This window comes from Drosophila subpulchrella, chromosome 2R, assembly GCF_014743375.2.
Source record: "Drosophila subpulchrella strain 33 F10 #4 breed RU33 chromosome 2R, RU_Dsub_v1.1 Primary Assembly, whole genome shotgun sequence".
Lineage (NCBI taxonomy): Eukaryota > Metazoa > Arthropoda > Insecta > Diptera > Drosophilidae > Drosophila > Drosophila subpulchrella.
Window position 1 is genome coordinate 3674964 of NC_050611.1, and position 18385 is coordinate 3693348.

At 38.8% G+C, this 18385-nt stretch overlaps 1 protein-coding gene across 2 annotated transcripts in view; it reads right to left on the reverse strand.

Annotated features, from left to right (window-relative positions):
- The window catches only part of LOC119551174 (pneumococcal serine-rich repeat protein), an 89729-nt gene that overhangs the window by 40657 nt on the left and 30687 nt on the right, over positions 1-18385 (reverse strand). The window lies entirely within an intron of this gene.

Below are 18385 nucleotides of genomic sequence, written 5' to 3' on the forward strand. Positions count from 1 at the left end.
TTTTTTGGAAAGTCATTAAAAGAAGCCTTAGCTCTTGTTCGCAGACATCTTCTGACGCTTGATACTCAAATTTCCTTTTAAAAAAAATACTCAAACCTTAGCCAACATTATGTTTATTACGAGCTTGACTAAAGGCAAAGGAGTTAACTTAAATAATACAAATTATAGGTGATATTAGATACTCTCATTTTACATTTCAAAAGGTAAGTTAAGATCATACGTTCAGCAACTTCAAGTTGAATTTGCTCTCAAAACAAGAAAAGGAACAGTCTTGGTAATTTAAATTTAAACTGGGCTGAATATGGGTTAAGTTCTGGCCTCTGAATTCGAAGTTGGAGACTGCGCTAAATTCGAGACCTGCGATTGCAATAAAAGTCAGCAGGCAGGCACTGATGTGGTGCTGCTGCCCACCTCTCCACATCCACATCCCCGTCCACATCCACATCCACATCCAGCTCCTGCTCGAGAGCTCCTGCCTGCTCCTTACCCATTTGAATTTCATTTCAGTGGGGCCTTTCGTTTTTATTTATTTTTTATTTTTCAGCTCGCTTCCATTCAATTTCTGCCGTTGCCTTGCCGCCATCTGAGCTTTGCATAAGCCCGTAGTTCATTTGAGAGAAAGAAAACAAAACAAAGCCAAATAAAACCAAACAAACCAGAGGCGAGGAAAAAATCGAAATAAGATATAGTCGGGCAGCGGCAGGCAGCAGCAGCCAGCACGATTTATGTTAATCAGACAAGAAGGCAGGGGATTTCTGCCGGGGATTCGGGGAGTCAGCGCCAGCCAGTTGCATTCAATCATCTTTTATCTGGCTGGCATCGTCGGTGTTCGGTGGGGATTTCTGTTTTCTTTTCGGTATTATGTATCGCTTAGTTGCATTTGGCGCACTTTCGGATATTTCCCTCTTTCTCCCATCGCCAGCGAAGTCAAAGTTTGATTCGTGTTTTCGGATTTTGCCGCAGCAAGACTTCAATTTGATTCGCCGCCATCGATTTGATTTCAATTTGCCAAATGCCCTGGCTATTTATCTCAATGACTCACTCGTTGTCCCTTCTTTTTCCGATTTGTTCAGCCAAGGTGAAAGTCGCTTTCAATGGGAATTTAAAAGCCAGTACAAGGCTGAGGAAAATCCAATTCACATATTTAATGAAATTATATTCCTTGCTATGTACAAAACATCTTTATATCCACTGATTTACTTATTTAAATTCCAGTTACCATAAATACAATAATTAAACGTAATACAATTTCTATAAACTTACACACAAATATTGGTCACAATCAGAGTAATCAAATACCAACCTGCAATGAGAACAATAATAATATCAAATTAGTTACAATTGTCAATTAACGAGTAGGTACACATTATATATTTATTTTAGCAGAAAACAAATCAATAGTTTCCATTTAATTTTCAATTAAAAGCTATCAAAATGACGCACACACAATCAACCAAAAATCCAAATGGGAAAATCAAAAATGTATAGAGTGGGCTACTGGTTGGAAGCGAATAAATGGAAAGATGAAAAATATCTGACGGCTGGCAAAATTCTGCCTCAAATTCATTTAGCAAGTTGAATTTTAAGTGCCCCACAGCACTCCATGCACATTTATTTTTTGTTTAGTTTGGGATGCTTTGGTTTTCCCTTAAATAATTCACAAACATTTTCGGCCAAAATGCTCGCAAAAACCATATTTTTATTTTTTTCCTGTTGGTTTTCAGTTTATACCAGGAAAATACAGAAGGCAAGAGCGAATGCGAATAAACTGAAAAAGAGTCTACTAGGGTGTGTCAGCAATAAACATTGCTTTGTGATTTCTGGTCTTGTATTAGAATATTTTGTTCCATTTTGTTATGACTTGTTGTATTAAGTTCTGCTTATTAACGTTGAAGTTAGCCTATTAAATTGGCATACAATCGTCTTATTTGTGATTATGCTTCTAATTGCAGGCTGGTCACGCTGTGTTTAAAGACAGTGTGACCTTAATATCAAAAATAGGGTAAAAACTAGGGTATGTGTATTATTTTACATTTGTGGCAGTTTTAATCCCCTGGATCACCCTAACCAAGGGGATAACATGCGAATGACTCGCTGACTGAATGGCTGAAATGCTAAAATGACTAAAAGCCAGTCCGACTGTCCGACTTGTTCTGCTGCTCCTCTTCTTTTCCCCATGCAGCGCAACAAAAAAAAGTGAAAAATACAGAAGAGGAAGGAGATATATAGTAGTTGTGCCATTTTTGCGCTTTTCATGCACTTTTTGCGCCGGATGTGCAGCGCGGGGGAAAAAATGCCGAAAAAGAGAGCACATAGCAGAAGAAAATTGTAATTTCAACAAAGCACCGAAGAAAATGGCACAAAAAGAACGTTGGCCACTCCCACACGCCCACCTCACTATTTTACAAATTTTTTATATACACATATAGTTTTCTTTTTTATTTTCTTATTTTTTTGCTTCCCCCCGTTGAACTAAAAACTTTTCGCCCAGCGCCATCGTTTGAGTGGGCGTTGTAAATGCGTTTTTGATGCTGTTTTTTCGGGTGGGCGGTTGGTAGTTGGTAGCATTTGGCATTTTATTTTTTGCCACTGGCACTTGGCAAGTTAAAGCATTAAGCTGATGCCAATTATGCATTGTTTGCCGGCTCCATTCCCCCAGTTTTGCCTTTACAGCTTTCAGGAGCGATTGTTGTTAACCCTCTTCGGTTGGCCTGCTATCGCTGTTGGGCAAAATTGAAACAACTTTTGCAATTACTTTCCGTAAACAAAACAAATGTGCTCGAGTCACGCAATCGCCTCTGTCTGTCCCCAAAACAATAATTACCCGAGCATTGTTCATGCATACATTCATATAATGGTAATGACAATAACGAGGTTGAGCGCTTTTACCGGGTCTGAGGGGTACGAGTGGTATGAGAGGTATGGTTAGAGAGGTGGCAGGGTAGCGACGGCGGGATGACACGTGAAGGGGGAAAAGTTGCTCGTCTTGAACAAGTTGTTAAATTGTTATTTTAGCGCTTTGTGTTCCCTTCCTCACTTTCTGGCCGGCGAGTGATTAACAGAACTCAGGTACGTACAGAGAACGCCCACAAATAAAGAACCCTAATTGAAGTGTTTTCCACCCTTCAATCATGGCGAGCGGTAAGCGTTGAACAAAAGGGAGTATGCAAATTGCAAATTCAAATTCAAACAGTTACCGCCAAACTAATAGCACTGAACATGCAACCTAATAATTGAAAAAATATGTATCTACTGCTATAATTTAGATTGTAATATAAAATTTGATATGGTTTAATAAATGTTCCATAAATCACTCACGTTTAGTAGGTATACGTAATGATTTGGACCTGATTTTGCAGTGCTACTTAAAATACGGACTTCCATTGTACACATGTATACAGAAAATGCGTATATCGGATATATGCAGCACTCACCCTAAAAGTAGCAATCCCTTCCCCTTTATCATTTGCATACCATATATCCAGAGTCTGAATTTCAGACCATATTCAGACCGAGTGGTTGGTATGCAACAATTTTATTATTACGTTTATTTGACTTGCATATGTGCATACACAAGCAGTTTTCCACAGGACAAGCGGCAGGATTGCAATTTCCATTGTCGGTTGCTGTTGTGAATGGGTCGTAAATCCAAACAGAAAACCGAGATACTCACGCATGCATTTTGCCTGCGGCAATTCTATTAAATTTCAAACACACTACGGTTCGCTCTGACCCCTTCTCCATTTAATTACGCCCTGCAATTGACATGGAATTGTTTCAACTGGCCAAAATTGGAGACAGCAAAACACCTTCATTGTTATATCTGTTATCTGGATTTGTACGATACTACTACTACCACAACTGCCTCGACCCCATTTCGTCCACAATTCACCCACTCGATAATTCAATTATGCATGCCATTTAACGTGTCAGCCTGTGTATTCCTGTGCGGGGGGGTTGCGAGGGGTTTTCAGGGGGATGAAGTCAACTAATTTCAATTTTCCATAAAGCGAACATTGTTCCAGGCCAAACCGCACCCAATCTAATCAATTTTGCATATACTGCACAAATTATATTTGTGTTTTGTCCACTCCATTTTGCAATTCAAATATTATTCTCCATTCGAGTGGTGTGCGTGCTATGTGGTTTTCGCTCCTTCCTGCAGATTACAACTCCCAGTCACGTATCGTGAAGTATGAGAATTCCGAAACCAAATTGAGAATGCCTTTTTATGGAAAATTCTTGGCGCTTTTTCCAGATCTACAGAAGTCAGTTGTTTGTGAGATGCCCTGATTCGGTTGGAATAGTTTTATTTAACTGGTTTTCACTCATCTCCATTGATAGAGGTTTGTCAAAAAAAAAAGCAAGAATGTTGATTCAATGGTTCTCATGTTATGAAATCAACAATTTATTGCACTTAAATTCATTTTAAGCCTTTGAAATAGCTTGAAACCACATATCTATGTTGAAAAACATCATGATAAAAATAAAATACATTATTTTATTAATGTTTATATTTAATGGATTAAGAAATTTGGTTGTATAGGCACAAAAACTGCAGTCGTTTTTCATTTATTAACTACCTTTACTACATTCACAAAAATATTTGTTGGCTAACAATTTTTTTTTTGCTGCCTCTACTCAATTTAAGCCCCAGAAATTTGTTCATCGGAATTAACGAAAAAATCACTTAGCTGTCAATGTTCCAATTAACATATTTCCCCGCTCGTTTATTTAGCCAGCATTTGCATTTCATTGTCGGCCGCCCACGCCTTAAACAAAAACAGAAACCGAAACAGAAACAAACAAATAAAATGCCTTCACACACTTTCGAGTTCAATGTCTCTTGCCCAAAAAGCGCGATAAATTAAAGCAAAGTCAGCGAGCAGAGGCTGTTGGGTGGAAAAAAGGCGAAAAATAAAACGATTCTGTCATTTTTGAATGAAGTCTAAATTTAAGTTAATGTTCGCACAATTTACAATTTTTTCCCCCTGACTTGTATGTAGATCACGTGGCGCAAGGCGGCAGGGAGTTTTAAATTAATTAGTGGGCCCCCCCAATTGGAGGTGTAGTATTGCGAAACCAATAAATAATGTAAATTAATTAGAGTGGAATTTTATTTTGCACACACATAGATCAACAATGCTGTAGGACCAGCGAACTAGCCGGTCAGCCACCACAATTTGCGCCCAGCGCCCGGTAATTTAATTGAAAATGGCAGCCCCCGGGCGGCCCAGACAAAGGCCGATAATACCCGTAGTACTGTATCTGTATCTGAAATCCGCCGGGCGGATCAAGTTGTTTTTGCTGCTGTTTGCGAATGGCACTTGGCACGTTCCGTGCCAGCGAAAAAAAAAAATTCTCATAATAATTAAACGAAAAACGCGTTGATTGCATGCAATTTGCATTTTACGACTGGCGACGACGTGGGCAAACATGGCAATGAATGGGCAGACACACGGGCCCAAGCTCTCCGTTTGGCGGGATATCAGGTATGTAAAAGGCATCTACAAATCCCGGGGCCAGAGGTGTGTGCGTGATTGCACACCATACGTGACTGGTTTTCCTGGCACTTTTGGTTTTTGCTTTTGACACTGCCAAACTATCTTAAAACGTTGCCCAATTGATCGCTGGCTATTGGGTTGGGTAATTAGGTTGAGATAGATGATTAGAGTCGGTGGTATATCTTGTGAAAAATGTGACCAGTGTTGCGTAAGGTTTTTCAATATCATCTAACGTAAAACAGTTCCATTATTTGTTTACGGAAACCTTGTCTTTATCAGATACATTTGTTTGAAAATATTACCTACCATTTGGTTTTTATAATATAAGAGATAAAGAGACCAGTGTTGTATAACGTATTTCAATATCATATAACAACATTATACATCTGTCTAAGTTATGTATGGTTATTTCTTTCTTCAAGATATGTATTTTCAAAAATTGTACCATTTTGTTTTCTAACATTAGCGTGAAAGAGATCAGTGTTGTAAAAGGTATTTCAATACCTTATAGTAATATTTTATATTTTCATTATTTATTTACTGTAATTTCTTTTTTTAAGAACAACAAATTTTACTATTTTGTTTTAAAACATTTGTATGATAGAGAAAATGTAAAAAAAAAATTGGTTCGTCTAAACACGTCCATGTAGAATAAAAAAGTAAATAAAAACCCAAAATTTTCTTTCAAATGTAAGAAAGAGAAATACAATGTTTTAATTGAATATTTTTTAGTTGTAATTTTCAAAATGTTCGTGAGTCACGCGACCACCGCCAGGTGGTTTTTCCCATCTTGGTGGGGTGCTTGTTAGGGCAGGTCCGAAATCCCCATGCCAGCAACCGGCTGTAATTGAAACTCAATAAGCCAGACCCTATTATTATCAGGTTGGAGACTACACACCTCGCTCCAGTGATAGACAACCCCCTTTTTCTCAATTAACCCTCTACAGCCCCCGGCATTAGATTGACAAATGGTTCTGTTCGATCAGGCTAATTAGAAATTGCACAGTGTTCGTTATTGAGAAATCAAAAATAAGGCAAAGCATATATGAATTTCTCTGGGAATATTCCACTACTTTTCATTCGAAATTTCAATGCTATAATTCATTTATTATTGAAATCCGGTGAGCAAAAATAAACTGCGCCTGCTTCCGTTTCTGATTCTGATTTTGTTTTGCCTTACAATTTATTCCGTTCTTGTCGTTGTTTTGTTTATAATAAATAAATAATCGAATGGAAATTCTCGCAATTTTCATTTGCTGTGCTGCAAAACGAGAATGAAAACAAATAGCAGCTGGTGGGCGAAGCGCTTTTCAATCGTCACTTCCCGCAGAGATCAAACGCGGTTTTTTGGGGCGGAAAATCCACACTCGACCTTAATAGTATAATCCTTCGGCATAATAATGTAAACGCTCCAAAGATTTACTGGCATTAATGTGCCATCAAGAGTCGAACATTCAAAGGGGAAAATTCTAAATGGATAAATATATCTGCATATATAATTCGGGGTAAACCTGGCAAGGGGCGTTCAAGATTTGAGCACATCTCTTTGGGATCTCTGCCAATTTCCCACCGGGGAACGAGAGATTTATGTGCCGAGGAGGGGGATACGAATTTTTGGCAAGTCTTCTCAAACGTCATGATGATGTGTAATTACCGTTTGTCGCCTGATAGAGTAAAAATTATTTCGCTACATTCTTGTACAAGTATTGCAAGAGTTCATTCACGGCAGGGGCGTAATTTTATTTATCTGCTGTTAATTAATGTCAAGCATTTCAATAACCACAGTCCACAAAGGAAAAGTGCACAATTGAAATTTATGAATGCCCCTGGGCGTCGTTTTTCCCTCTGTTTCTGTATTTTTTTTTTGTTATTTCTTTTTTGTACGCTGTTAATTTTCATGTGGCTGTTCGCGAGCTGTTTCATGCTTCACGGTGCATGAAATGCAACAGCAACCGATGCAACAACAACTACAATAAATTTGTTAAATGAAATGCCAGTTGTTGTAAATCATCAATGCAAATGCTGTTTGAACAATAGGCGCCAATGTAGGAAATTTCCCGAGTTTACTGTTTTCCCATTTGATGTTTTCTGTTTTCCTTTTTTATTTTAGTTAGCTTTATTCAAATGAACCTATAGCTGGAATGGTTGGTAAACACACAGAGCCGTGTGTGTATCACCTCAATTTGTGGGCGTAAGGCCACGCCCCCGTGGTCCTGCCTGCGGTTTCTGGCCATTGCGTGCCAAAGTTTCCACCTTATGCGTTGGTCAATGTACAAACCGCACAACTACATCGAAAAACCACAGGAGCAGTAAAATATCCAACAGGGATACATAAACAAAACAATTTATTTTTAAATTTATTTCATTATTGCAAACTTATTAAAATAGTGCATCCGTACTGCGTACAAAACTCTTTATTTTCATATTAAATAAATTAAGCCTGAAGGACTAACACACGAGTATGATTTATTTTTTCATTATTGTAAACCTGTTAAAATACTGCATACATACTGTATGAAAAAATATTTATTCCTATAATATTTCAACTGTAGTTTAATTCAATAAAAGCTTATTTATTTTAAGCATTTATTGGATGAAAAAATATGCACAGCAAACAGACAATTCGATTTCAATATGGGCAGGCTTACAAGTAAAATTAACTTTTTACAAGGCTAAATATCAGATTTTTTTCGGTACACATTTTGTAAAACAATTTTAATGAATTCCAACGGCAAAAGAAATACCCATGAAATTGGCAGGGTAAAAAACTTTTCATAATGGTCAGCATGTTTGCATTGTGTGCAATTAACGTTGCAGAAACAAGAGCTGCAAAAACAAAACGAAAAATCAACCAACAAATCAAATTTGCACGAAAACAATAATCAATGCCGAATGGGAGGAAATGGGGAAGGGTTTACACGTATGTGTTTATACGGTCCTCTCATATCGAAGCAATGCAGTTTGCTCGATTAAATTTTAAGTGCCGTGTCATTAAAATCGCGTGCGAGGTTTGCTCGAGCTGTTCACTTTTGAAAAACGGGCCGAATCGTTGGGGTTTGGGTGTTTCTGGGGAGGCGTGTTTGGCAGGCGATTTGTAAAAAAAAAAAGAAGAAAAGAACGATGGCAAAAAAAGCATGGCCAAAACAACAGAAACAAGCTGCCAATTGGGGAAAGGGGAAACAACAGCTGAATTTAATGCGGCGCAAGACCAGAAGTAGATTTGACTAAATGCTGAGAAAATTAATGACCATCGTTTATGCGATTCTTTCTGGTAATTAAAGCTCATTAAATATTCGTGTATTCTGTACTAAAAATAAGAAATTTTGACTAACTAGAGGTATCCTAGAAACCAAAATTGTTAGTTAACACTTGGAAAGTAGACCTCTTACTTTAAAAACAGTACCACACAGAAAAAATTCTGACGTTCTCATCTGAGTTGAAAATGTTCTTAAAAATAGAACAACAATTTTGTAGTTGAAAATATTTTTATTTGCTCGAATAAAGTTGAATTGGCGGTCCTTACATTGTATATCTCAACAAATTAACTATTAGTCCAGTCAGTACTTAGACGGTTTTTAAGAACGAATGTTCTCAATTCAAGAACAATGTTTTTGGATTTTTCTCTCTGTTTAGTACTCATTTTCCTTACTATAATCATTCTAATAGTCGCATATCGTTTTCTTCCCCTCCTACAATTCAACACTGTTATTTGCGGAGTCAATTTTCTCAGCTTTCTCGGCAGTTTAATCAGTTCCCTTAACCCCTAAACGTATTCCAATTTACTGGGTTCAAGTTCAAGATAATTTCACATAGGTTGTGCGGGTCTGCCATTAGCTGGTAAATACAGGTTGCTACATTCACACCCTCATCGTCATTATCGTTGTCATCCCCACCATCGTGATCATTATCAACGTCATCATTACCATATGTCAATTTGTTTGGCAAGAAAATGGGGGAGAAATGGGAAAGCGGTGGAGGAAATGAGTTCGGTTGTGTCATTAGGCCCAAAAAAAAAAGGAAAAGAAATGAGCAAAGAGGCTCACTAATTAAAGCTACAACAGCGGGTGTATTATGTGTGTATATGCAAAAGTACTAAAAGCAAAAAAGGGAGCAAATTAATTGAGTTGGAAAGCAGGGACAATCCGGCCCAAAACCACCCCCTCGCACATACACAAAATGAAACATTGGGCGTGGCGCTTAAATTAATGATGACCTGACCCCAAACCGAATGGTTCGCCCACATTGAAATTGAATTAAAAATTGTTTATTGTTAATTTGCAATATGCACACACAGAGACACACATTCATTCGTGCGCCTAATTAAAGCCGGCTAAGAGTGAACACCCATTAAAGCTGATTTGCCGCTCGAGTTGGCTCACAGGGAAACTCGTTTTATTCGCGCATTTCGCATTTTATCAGGCATTACGTATACGAACCGTGTGCCGGCAACAAGGGGGGTGCAAACCACAGGCAGGGCATATCCTGTGCGCTCTGCTCCAGGACATATACACAGAGAATCCTTGTTTTTCCCCGCTTTTTTTTCTTTGCCTCTCCGCTCTGCTCGTACATGGCATATCCGTTTGGAAAGGAGGAAAAGGCAGCTGGAATTTACAATGGCTGTCCCTGGCGCACACACACATGGCGCACAAATATAAAATATCCTGCCAGCTTGTGTGTCGCTTCCTGTGTGAGGACACGAACCCCAAACCCTAGCCCAGGCCCAAACTAAAACCAAACTGAAACCCAACCCTCTTGGCCGGGAAAATCCCACCCTGACGTTTATTTTGTCGCAGTGACAACAACAAAGGGGCATTTGCTGTTGGCTTTATTATTGTTTTTGTTGCTCCTGTTTTGTCCACAGGCCAAAGGGGAAAACGGGGGCCAAAAAAGGGGCGTAACGTGGAGGGGGGGTGGCTTTTGTTTAGGTGGGCGTGGGGCGTTGCTTTCCCCGCTTTTCCCTTCACTTTTCGATTTGTGGACATGGCCGCTGCCCTGACATATGACAAATTTTTTTGCCCGTTAGCAGCCTTAAAAGAAAGGTATTTAGGCGGAAACTTTAAGATTTAATGGGGGAAAAATATGAAATATCTTTACAACATACATTGAAAAATTAAAACAAAAATAGAAAACAGTTTTTAATTTGGAAATAAATAATATTTAGGTTTTCAAAATCAAACACTTTGGATAAATAATGATTTCTTATGACCAACATCTGTATTTGCCGAGCCATTAAAAATATATCTCCATTAAACCACAACTTGAAGTCATGATTTAACTTTAGCAAAGAGAAAATATGAAATGTAATATTTTTGAAGCACGTGGTTTGACTGCACGCGTGAACGCACAAAATGAAACGTGACGAGTGCCGACAATTGTGTTTAACCCCTCACCCCTTAGCCCACCCACCCCCGGTCCACTTGAGCCACCCTCTATAAGGGAAACCCCTCGCACTCCACGATAAAAACCAAAGCACGTGCCCAACTTCCTCGAGCCCGAAACAAATGTTATTTTTATTGTTATTTCAGTTATAACTTACTTTCCATCACCCCCTTTTAACCCTTTTCTGTGGTTTTCCATCACCCATATAGATCCGAAAACCAAACAACCCCCCGATGGCAAGGAAATTCAAACATACATATGGTATGGCATACATGTATCCATTGCATGTTGAACTCAAATTAGCTGAAAGCAATTTCCAGGGGGTTAAGAACGAGGGTAAATGGAACTCGGCATAAGGAAAAACGGAATGGGACATTTCCCAAACCCAATATTTGATACTTGAGTTTAGTTTATTTATTTTTCTCACCCCCCACACGCCCCTTTGACTTCTAATAGATTAAATTGCCAACTGTGCGCAAAAGTTTGCGACTTTTTTTTCGTCAGGTCTACGTAATTCGGTATTAGCATTTTGTTAATTAAAAGCAAACTGAACTAAGCTGAATAATTCAGCAGAGAGGCGGCTGGAGATAAAGGCAGAGAGACAGATACAGATACACATACGCCTGTCTGGCTGTCTCAACAGGGATTTTCAGCGGGAGAGGAACGGAGATAAATGGGGGTTTTATGCAAAAGTCCTCAGGATAATGCGTACAAATCCTTTGTCTCTACATGGGCGGGGTGTGTGATAATGCAGGCACACAAGCACTCGACAAAAAGCGCTTGTAAGTTTAGCTTCCCCATTTTTCATAACTCTTACATTTGCCTGAATTTGTAAAGCCTTTTGTTTAGGTTTTTTAGTATTTCTTCCTTTTTTTTTTTACTATATTTTTAAAATTGTTTATTGGAAATAAATTGTTAAGAATACCTACAAACATTACTTTTATTATACACGTTACTTGTAGAGCAAGGTTGGGTTAAATCTGCAAGCCCTAGCAGATTCTAGAGATTCTTGCGCAGCGCAAGTTTATTTCAGCAGGCTGCCACACTTTTAAGCCGAGTAATGGGTATCTGATAGTCGGGTATGCATAAAAATAAAAAGTTTTATCAATTTTTTATAGTTTCTACTTAAAATGTAGATAGAATGGCTATGCAAAGCTAAACAACTTCAGCTTGTTGCTGTTTGTCTGGTTGCCCGGGCTCCTGCAAATACGAAACTGTCGTGCATATGAATACATTTTCCACTCCTTTCCCTTTTTCATGTTCAGCTGAAGGGAACACACTCACATGCTGTGACAAAGTATTCTAGTCAGTTGCAAAGTTTTGCAAGTTTTCACGTCCTCCGCAGCCCTCCTCCTTCTTGGCCATAATGAAGGTCTGGCAGTGGAGTTGTTTCCCCGGCAACGCTCATCAGCAGCTTGGGAAACAGCGTTGCCTTTTACTTTAGCCAGTGCCAATGCGACTGCCACTTTCGAATCAGTTGACGCCCACAAGCGAAACTTTTGCCGCTGCAGCCACGATTAAATATATGTAAATCAAGCAGCAGGAAAAGCAACAACGACTTGTGAAAATCAAATTAAGCAGCAAGATCTCGGGGTGGAAAACGAAGTTCTTCTTCGGCTGCCAAGGAGCCAAGTGGGAAAAGTGGGAAAACTGGGAAAAGTGTGGGCGACAACAGCACACACTGCGACAAATGCGGACAGAGTCAACAATGTCACTCCAGTCGTTTTGGGCTGTGTGCCAACGTTTGGATAACTCGAAGGGAAATTGCAAAGCGAGGAAGGAATTCCCCACCACCCTCCTCTGTTCATCTCGGGTGGGGAAAAGCGGCGAAAAAGGGCAACTGTAAAACACTAGAGGGAAAATGGCAGAAATTTTCCTGCATCCATGGAAAACCATTCCACTAGACTGCATTTACCGCCCGGCCGCCCACTCTTTGCACTGATTTCGGTGGAAAGGCTTAAGGGCAGGGGTTGGGGGAACAAGAAAACGTGGGGAAAATGTCAGGGAAAACGGGAGGGAAACTGGGAGGAGGGAAAACGAAGAGCTGAGGATAGTCCAAGTTGGCATACGAAATTGAATTGAAGTGCGCTTCAGTTTGTGTTGCCAGGCAGAAGGAAGTAGTTAAGTGAACTCAAGGGAAAAGTTTTTCGTGCCGAGAGAAAGAGGAAAATAATAACGAGAAAGCGGGGGCAAAGGATGTGGCTCTGGAAATAAACTTGGCGAATCGACCAGTTGGATGCCCCAGGTAGAATAAACACTTAAAAGTATATTCCATTCTTCTTCTCTGAGCTGCAATTAAAAAGCTTCAACTCCAAACTGGGAATTAAAACATGCTAAAAGCATCTTTGAAACTCCCAACAAGTTTCAAAGTCTTAGTATGCCCACGGAAGAAGCGTACAGGGTATGGCTGTGTAAAAAGAGGGACATTTCCTAGATTTCCTTGGCATGTGTCTTACGTAAAAGTTTACTGCTTGCAATTTAACTACCCACCCACTTTGCCTTCTCTTTCAGATTCAGCTGTTTCCGAAAGTTTCCGTTTATTGCCAATAGTTTTCTGCAATTACAAAATAAACAGAGATTGGATAGGGTTCCCAGATTCTTGACTTATATCATTGTTCTGTTGAGAAAATCAGACTAAGCTAAAGTAATATTAATTCCCATTTGTTAATCGTTAATATTTGTATTTATATTATATTCCCATTTGTTATTAACTGTGTTTTAAGATAGCAGATGGTATAGTTGAGCAATTTTTAACAACAAAGTGTTAGAACTTACTCTCCGTTCAGAACTGGTTAAATTTCGTTGGAAGGTCCATTGAAAACTTTTACCAAACTTTAACCAAGTCCAGGAAATACTGCCGAAAAGAAGATATCTAATCAAAATAATAAATTATGAAAACTTTCCTTTTAAAATGTCAACAGAAGGTCAGTATTGCTTCCAGGGCTTTCGAGTATTCTATAAATCCCTCCTTAACCCTCCCAAAATCCTCCGGCTAACCGAAAAAGAGTCAAACAAATTTCTGCTGGCATTGATAAATGTTTGGCTTGTCAAAGTTTGTTGTTTCCTCCCAAAACTTGCCTCATTTCGATGATGCTTCCGAGAACATCACGTCACTTTGCTTTGGCAATACGGATGGATAAAATAAAACTACAGCTGTTCCTGCGGTGCCACGCCCACCGAAAACCGAAAACCAAACCCCAAAAACCGAAAACCGACCACCGCCAACGCAGACAAGTGTCAAGTGTGGTATGCAAATGTGCCACAGGCGAAAATGTTCGGAATTTCAGAGGAAAAGACCGTCCGACGGAACACAGATTTTCATGTGATTTTAATTTATTGTTCGACTTGGTCTCGTCGCACTTTTTGTCTTCAAAACAAAAGGCAAGCAAAACAAACAAATACAAAATACAACATTTATAAATACATTTTTTATCGAGCACCAGAAGGCGAAATAGATTTAAATTTAAATAAATTAAAAGGCCAACGAACAAGACAATAAAATGCGGATTTTGGCAATTTGTACCAACAGCAAAGACAAAACAATTTCTCGCCGCATTTCATAGTAATAAAATTATAATTTTATTTAAAAAGATTTGGCCTCGAAATGCAATAACTCAAAAAATATATATATGGTCGTGTATCGAAATATATATACACATGGGCACACACAATAGATCCATCTCCGTTGTATGTAGTATATATGGCTATGATAAATTCAACAAAACAGAAAACATTTATTGCCTCGAAGCGCCTTGCTGAATATTTATTTGCCTTAGCAATTTTTCAGCGGCAGCAACGAGGAGAAAAGCAAACAAAATATTACGCATACGCCGCATTGAACATGTCAGCAAATGAGAAATACCCTGCACATAAAATCCAAGTACTTTGCTAAAGTGTGATGGACAGGTGTCAACGTTTGTTCATTGCTGAATGTATAATTAAATTCGGTATCGGATATGGAATTTTGATTTAATTTTACACTTATTTATAAATATTAATTATAACTATTTGATATTAACAAAATTCAAATTAGGGCAGGGTATTTTAATTTCTATCTTTTCTCCCCCATTCTGTGCTCAAAATGTATTTAAAATTGCAGATATTTTTAGAAATTGTTCATCTCGCTGCTGTCGACATAGCTCAGCATTGGTGGCCATTAATTATGAGCGGCGAACGCAGAGTGAGGATCTTGTTCTCGGCCAGCCACAAAGCTAAATCGATTTTCAAGTGCTCGAAAATCTCTTGAACATTCGCCCCTTTCCATGGGGAAATAATAAAACAAATTAACTTGTTTGTTTATTAATTAAAAGTGTGTTTGCATTTACCCAATGGTTAAGTGGGTGGGGCTGTGCTTTGACTTTAACCGAAACACAAACTCGCAATCAGGCACTCGAACATTTTTCCATTGAAATTACGCGCTGTTGGTTTTTTTTTGGTTTTCGGTTTTTGTACGATTTTTATTTCGACTTTGGTTTTAATTTTGTTGGACACACATTTTTCACACGTAATTCCGACAGTTTTATCCGACGTGCATGTGTGTCGGTTTGTTTCTTATTTTGGAGTGTATTTCATTTTCGTATGCCAAATGTGCGAACTGTCATAAATTTTATGGCCCAAACAGAAATAAAAAGAAAGAAAGCAAAAAGCATGTGCTTGGGGGCGAGATTCAGATTAAGGATGGGCCATGAAATTTCGTATTCAGTATATTTTTCTTTTATTTGAATATTTATTACTTCTGCTTTGAGAGATCAACGACAAATTTCTGTATGCCAACGGTGTCAAAACTTTATGCGGCGAAATTGACTTGGTCAAAAGAGCAGTTAGAGGTTGATTTTATTGGCCAGAGAAGCCCAACTAAGCAACCACAAATTGGCTCATTACGGTTTTATTATAGCTGCCCTCGAAATTTAAGAGTTTATATTAAAAGATACAAATGTATCTATTTTTAAAAGTATCTTTGTGAGTACTTAAAGGTTAAAAAAGAAATAATGATATAAACCAAAAATGGAATAAAAATCCAATTCAATCTAAGGTATCTCAAACTCTTTAGCAGTTTTATGACAGCCCAAAAAAGAACTTCTGCTCCAAATGGAAAACAACAGAATGAAATGCAAAAATGTTCGTTACATATTCTTTGGAATGGAAAATGACCGCAAATAGTAAAAACAAAACCCCCGAAATGGGGAATATTTTCCGTTTATTTTATTTTTATTTTTATTTACGGTTTGGGTATTTGCAGAGTTTTTGCGGTTCTGTTTGTGTATCCAACCAAGCCAGGCGTGTGTGTGCCAGAGTTGTGGTTTTGAAAGTTTTATGTTTTTGACTGATGGAGGGAAATACTACATATGTGTATATGGCATGTGGCAGTGCGGCTGCGTTGGTTTGCTTTCATTAATGCCAAACAAAACCATAGACAAGTGGTAGCAGAATAACCGAGGGATTGCACTCAACGATACCCCGCTAATGAAAGCAGCTAATTTGATATTAAACAGGCGATATAAACTGTAATTTTGCCCGACATGCTCTTCATTTGTTTCACACACTCGGTGCAAAACAAAGTTGCGGTGTCAAAAAGGTCGAAAGCAACCCACATAAAATAGTTTTACTAAATTATCAAACACACACACACACAGAGGCGGACCCACACCAACAGAATAATTATGCATATTAGTTAGTGTGCAATTTTGCCATTTTAGTTGCTCTGCCAAGTTTTGCGAGCGAAAATAATTTTAATTGCAAAAGTTTTTTAATTAAAAATGGCCCGCCCCTCTGAAGCAGTGTGAAAAACTGAACTCACTCGAACTTCATCTGTTGTTTTGGTAACTCTTTTCGGGGCTAATTGGCACTCACCTGCAAAGAGAGAAAACACAAAGAGGAGCATTAAGATACATTCGGTAAATGCCATATGTATATATTATATATTAAAGACGCAATTTAAAACAATAAAATTCAATTTAATGGCGCAAAATATGCACAGCGAGAAAGGGGCAGGGGTTTGTCCACAATAACCACATATACAGACACGCAGAGGCAATTAATGTGACGCATAAATAATTTATTGACATTCGCAATGACAATTGAATGGGTAAGTTGTTTCAGGGGCACATGGGAGAATGGGGAGGTTGGTATCGTGCGACAAATGTGCAAACAGAAATAACAACCATCTGTGATTGGCAACACAATTGCGAATCTGTCAAAGGCCAAAAAAAACAAAAACGGATAGCGAATGGCTCTGCAATGCAACTTAATCTGCCACAAAACAAGAAGCAAAGAAATACTAAAATTTCTTCTTTACAAAACTCCATAAAACTGATTTAGTAGCTAGTAAAAATGTTTTATAGAACCGGTTTTTCTTGGCTTTCGACAGAGCTTCTGGTTTTTTTTAGCTACTTGATTCTGTGAACTCGACGATTTTGTGCGAAGCGAAGAAATGCTAATCTCCAAATTAAAGCAGTGATTCCTTTTCAATTTTCAAGAACTACAAATCAAGATTAAGAGCTTAAGCAAAAAAAATGTTTTAAGTATTAGATGCCATCACATAACATTCCCATTCTTAATACTTGCACTTTAATAGGTTCTGTTTCACGTTTTCAAAGCCCTTTATGCCTTTTATGTTCGGTCAGAGGTTAAACAGAGTGGCAACTTTCTAATCACACTTCCACGCCACATAAAGCCCACACTTTTCACCATTTCTCCGGCCAGAACCACTAACTGTTTGTGACTCATGGGCCATCAATCAGCGCGGAATGGCCAGTCATGTTTTGGGTCCCAACTAAGCAACTACCACGATGATGATGAGAAGCACCAGAAGAAGAGATTAGTGGAGGCAAACAGCCTCGAATAACTTAATTAAATGGAACCCCGTTCGGCACTCCACTCCAGTCCACTCGACTCCTTTCCATTCCGAAGGGACTTCCCCTCAAGTAGCTTCAATTAGCCGACTGAAAGCGGCGACAATGTCATTTACGAGACCTCTCGAGATTGACTTTTAATGACCGGAAATAAAATAAGAACGAAGAGAAGCCCAGATAATATTTAAGAGTTGAGTTGGACCAGCCAGCCAAACAACCAACCAACAACCCAAAGAGAGACGAGAAACAAAAAAAAAAAATAATAATAAAACTTGTGGTTTTTCCATTGTCAGTTGAGTGGAGGGAAAAGTGCGGCGATGGCGGGGCGAAAACGGAGGCTCCGGCGCAGAGGCAGCCAGCCAAATGAAAAATGTTTCAAACTGCCGCCCATTTGCCTGTCCCCAGTTGCAGCCCTCCGCCTCCAAAGCCATCTCCATCTCCAAGTCCACTCCCCCCGACCTCCAATCCCCAATCCCCATTTCGTGATGAGGCTGATGACGATGGCAGCGAAAGGCAAAGCAAAAGAGCCGCCTGTCGTTCAGAGCCCCGAGTCCAAGTTAAAGCTAAAGTAAAACCCGGAGTCTGAGTTGGAGTTGAAGTCAGTCGAGTCGAGTTGGGTTGGGCTTCACAGAGTTGATATAACAAAACAAC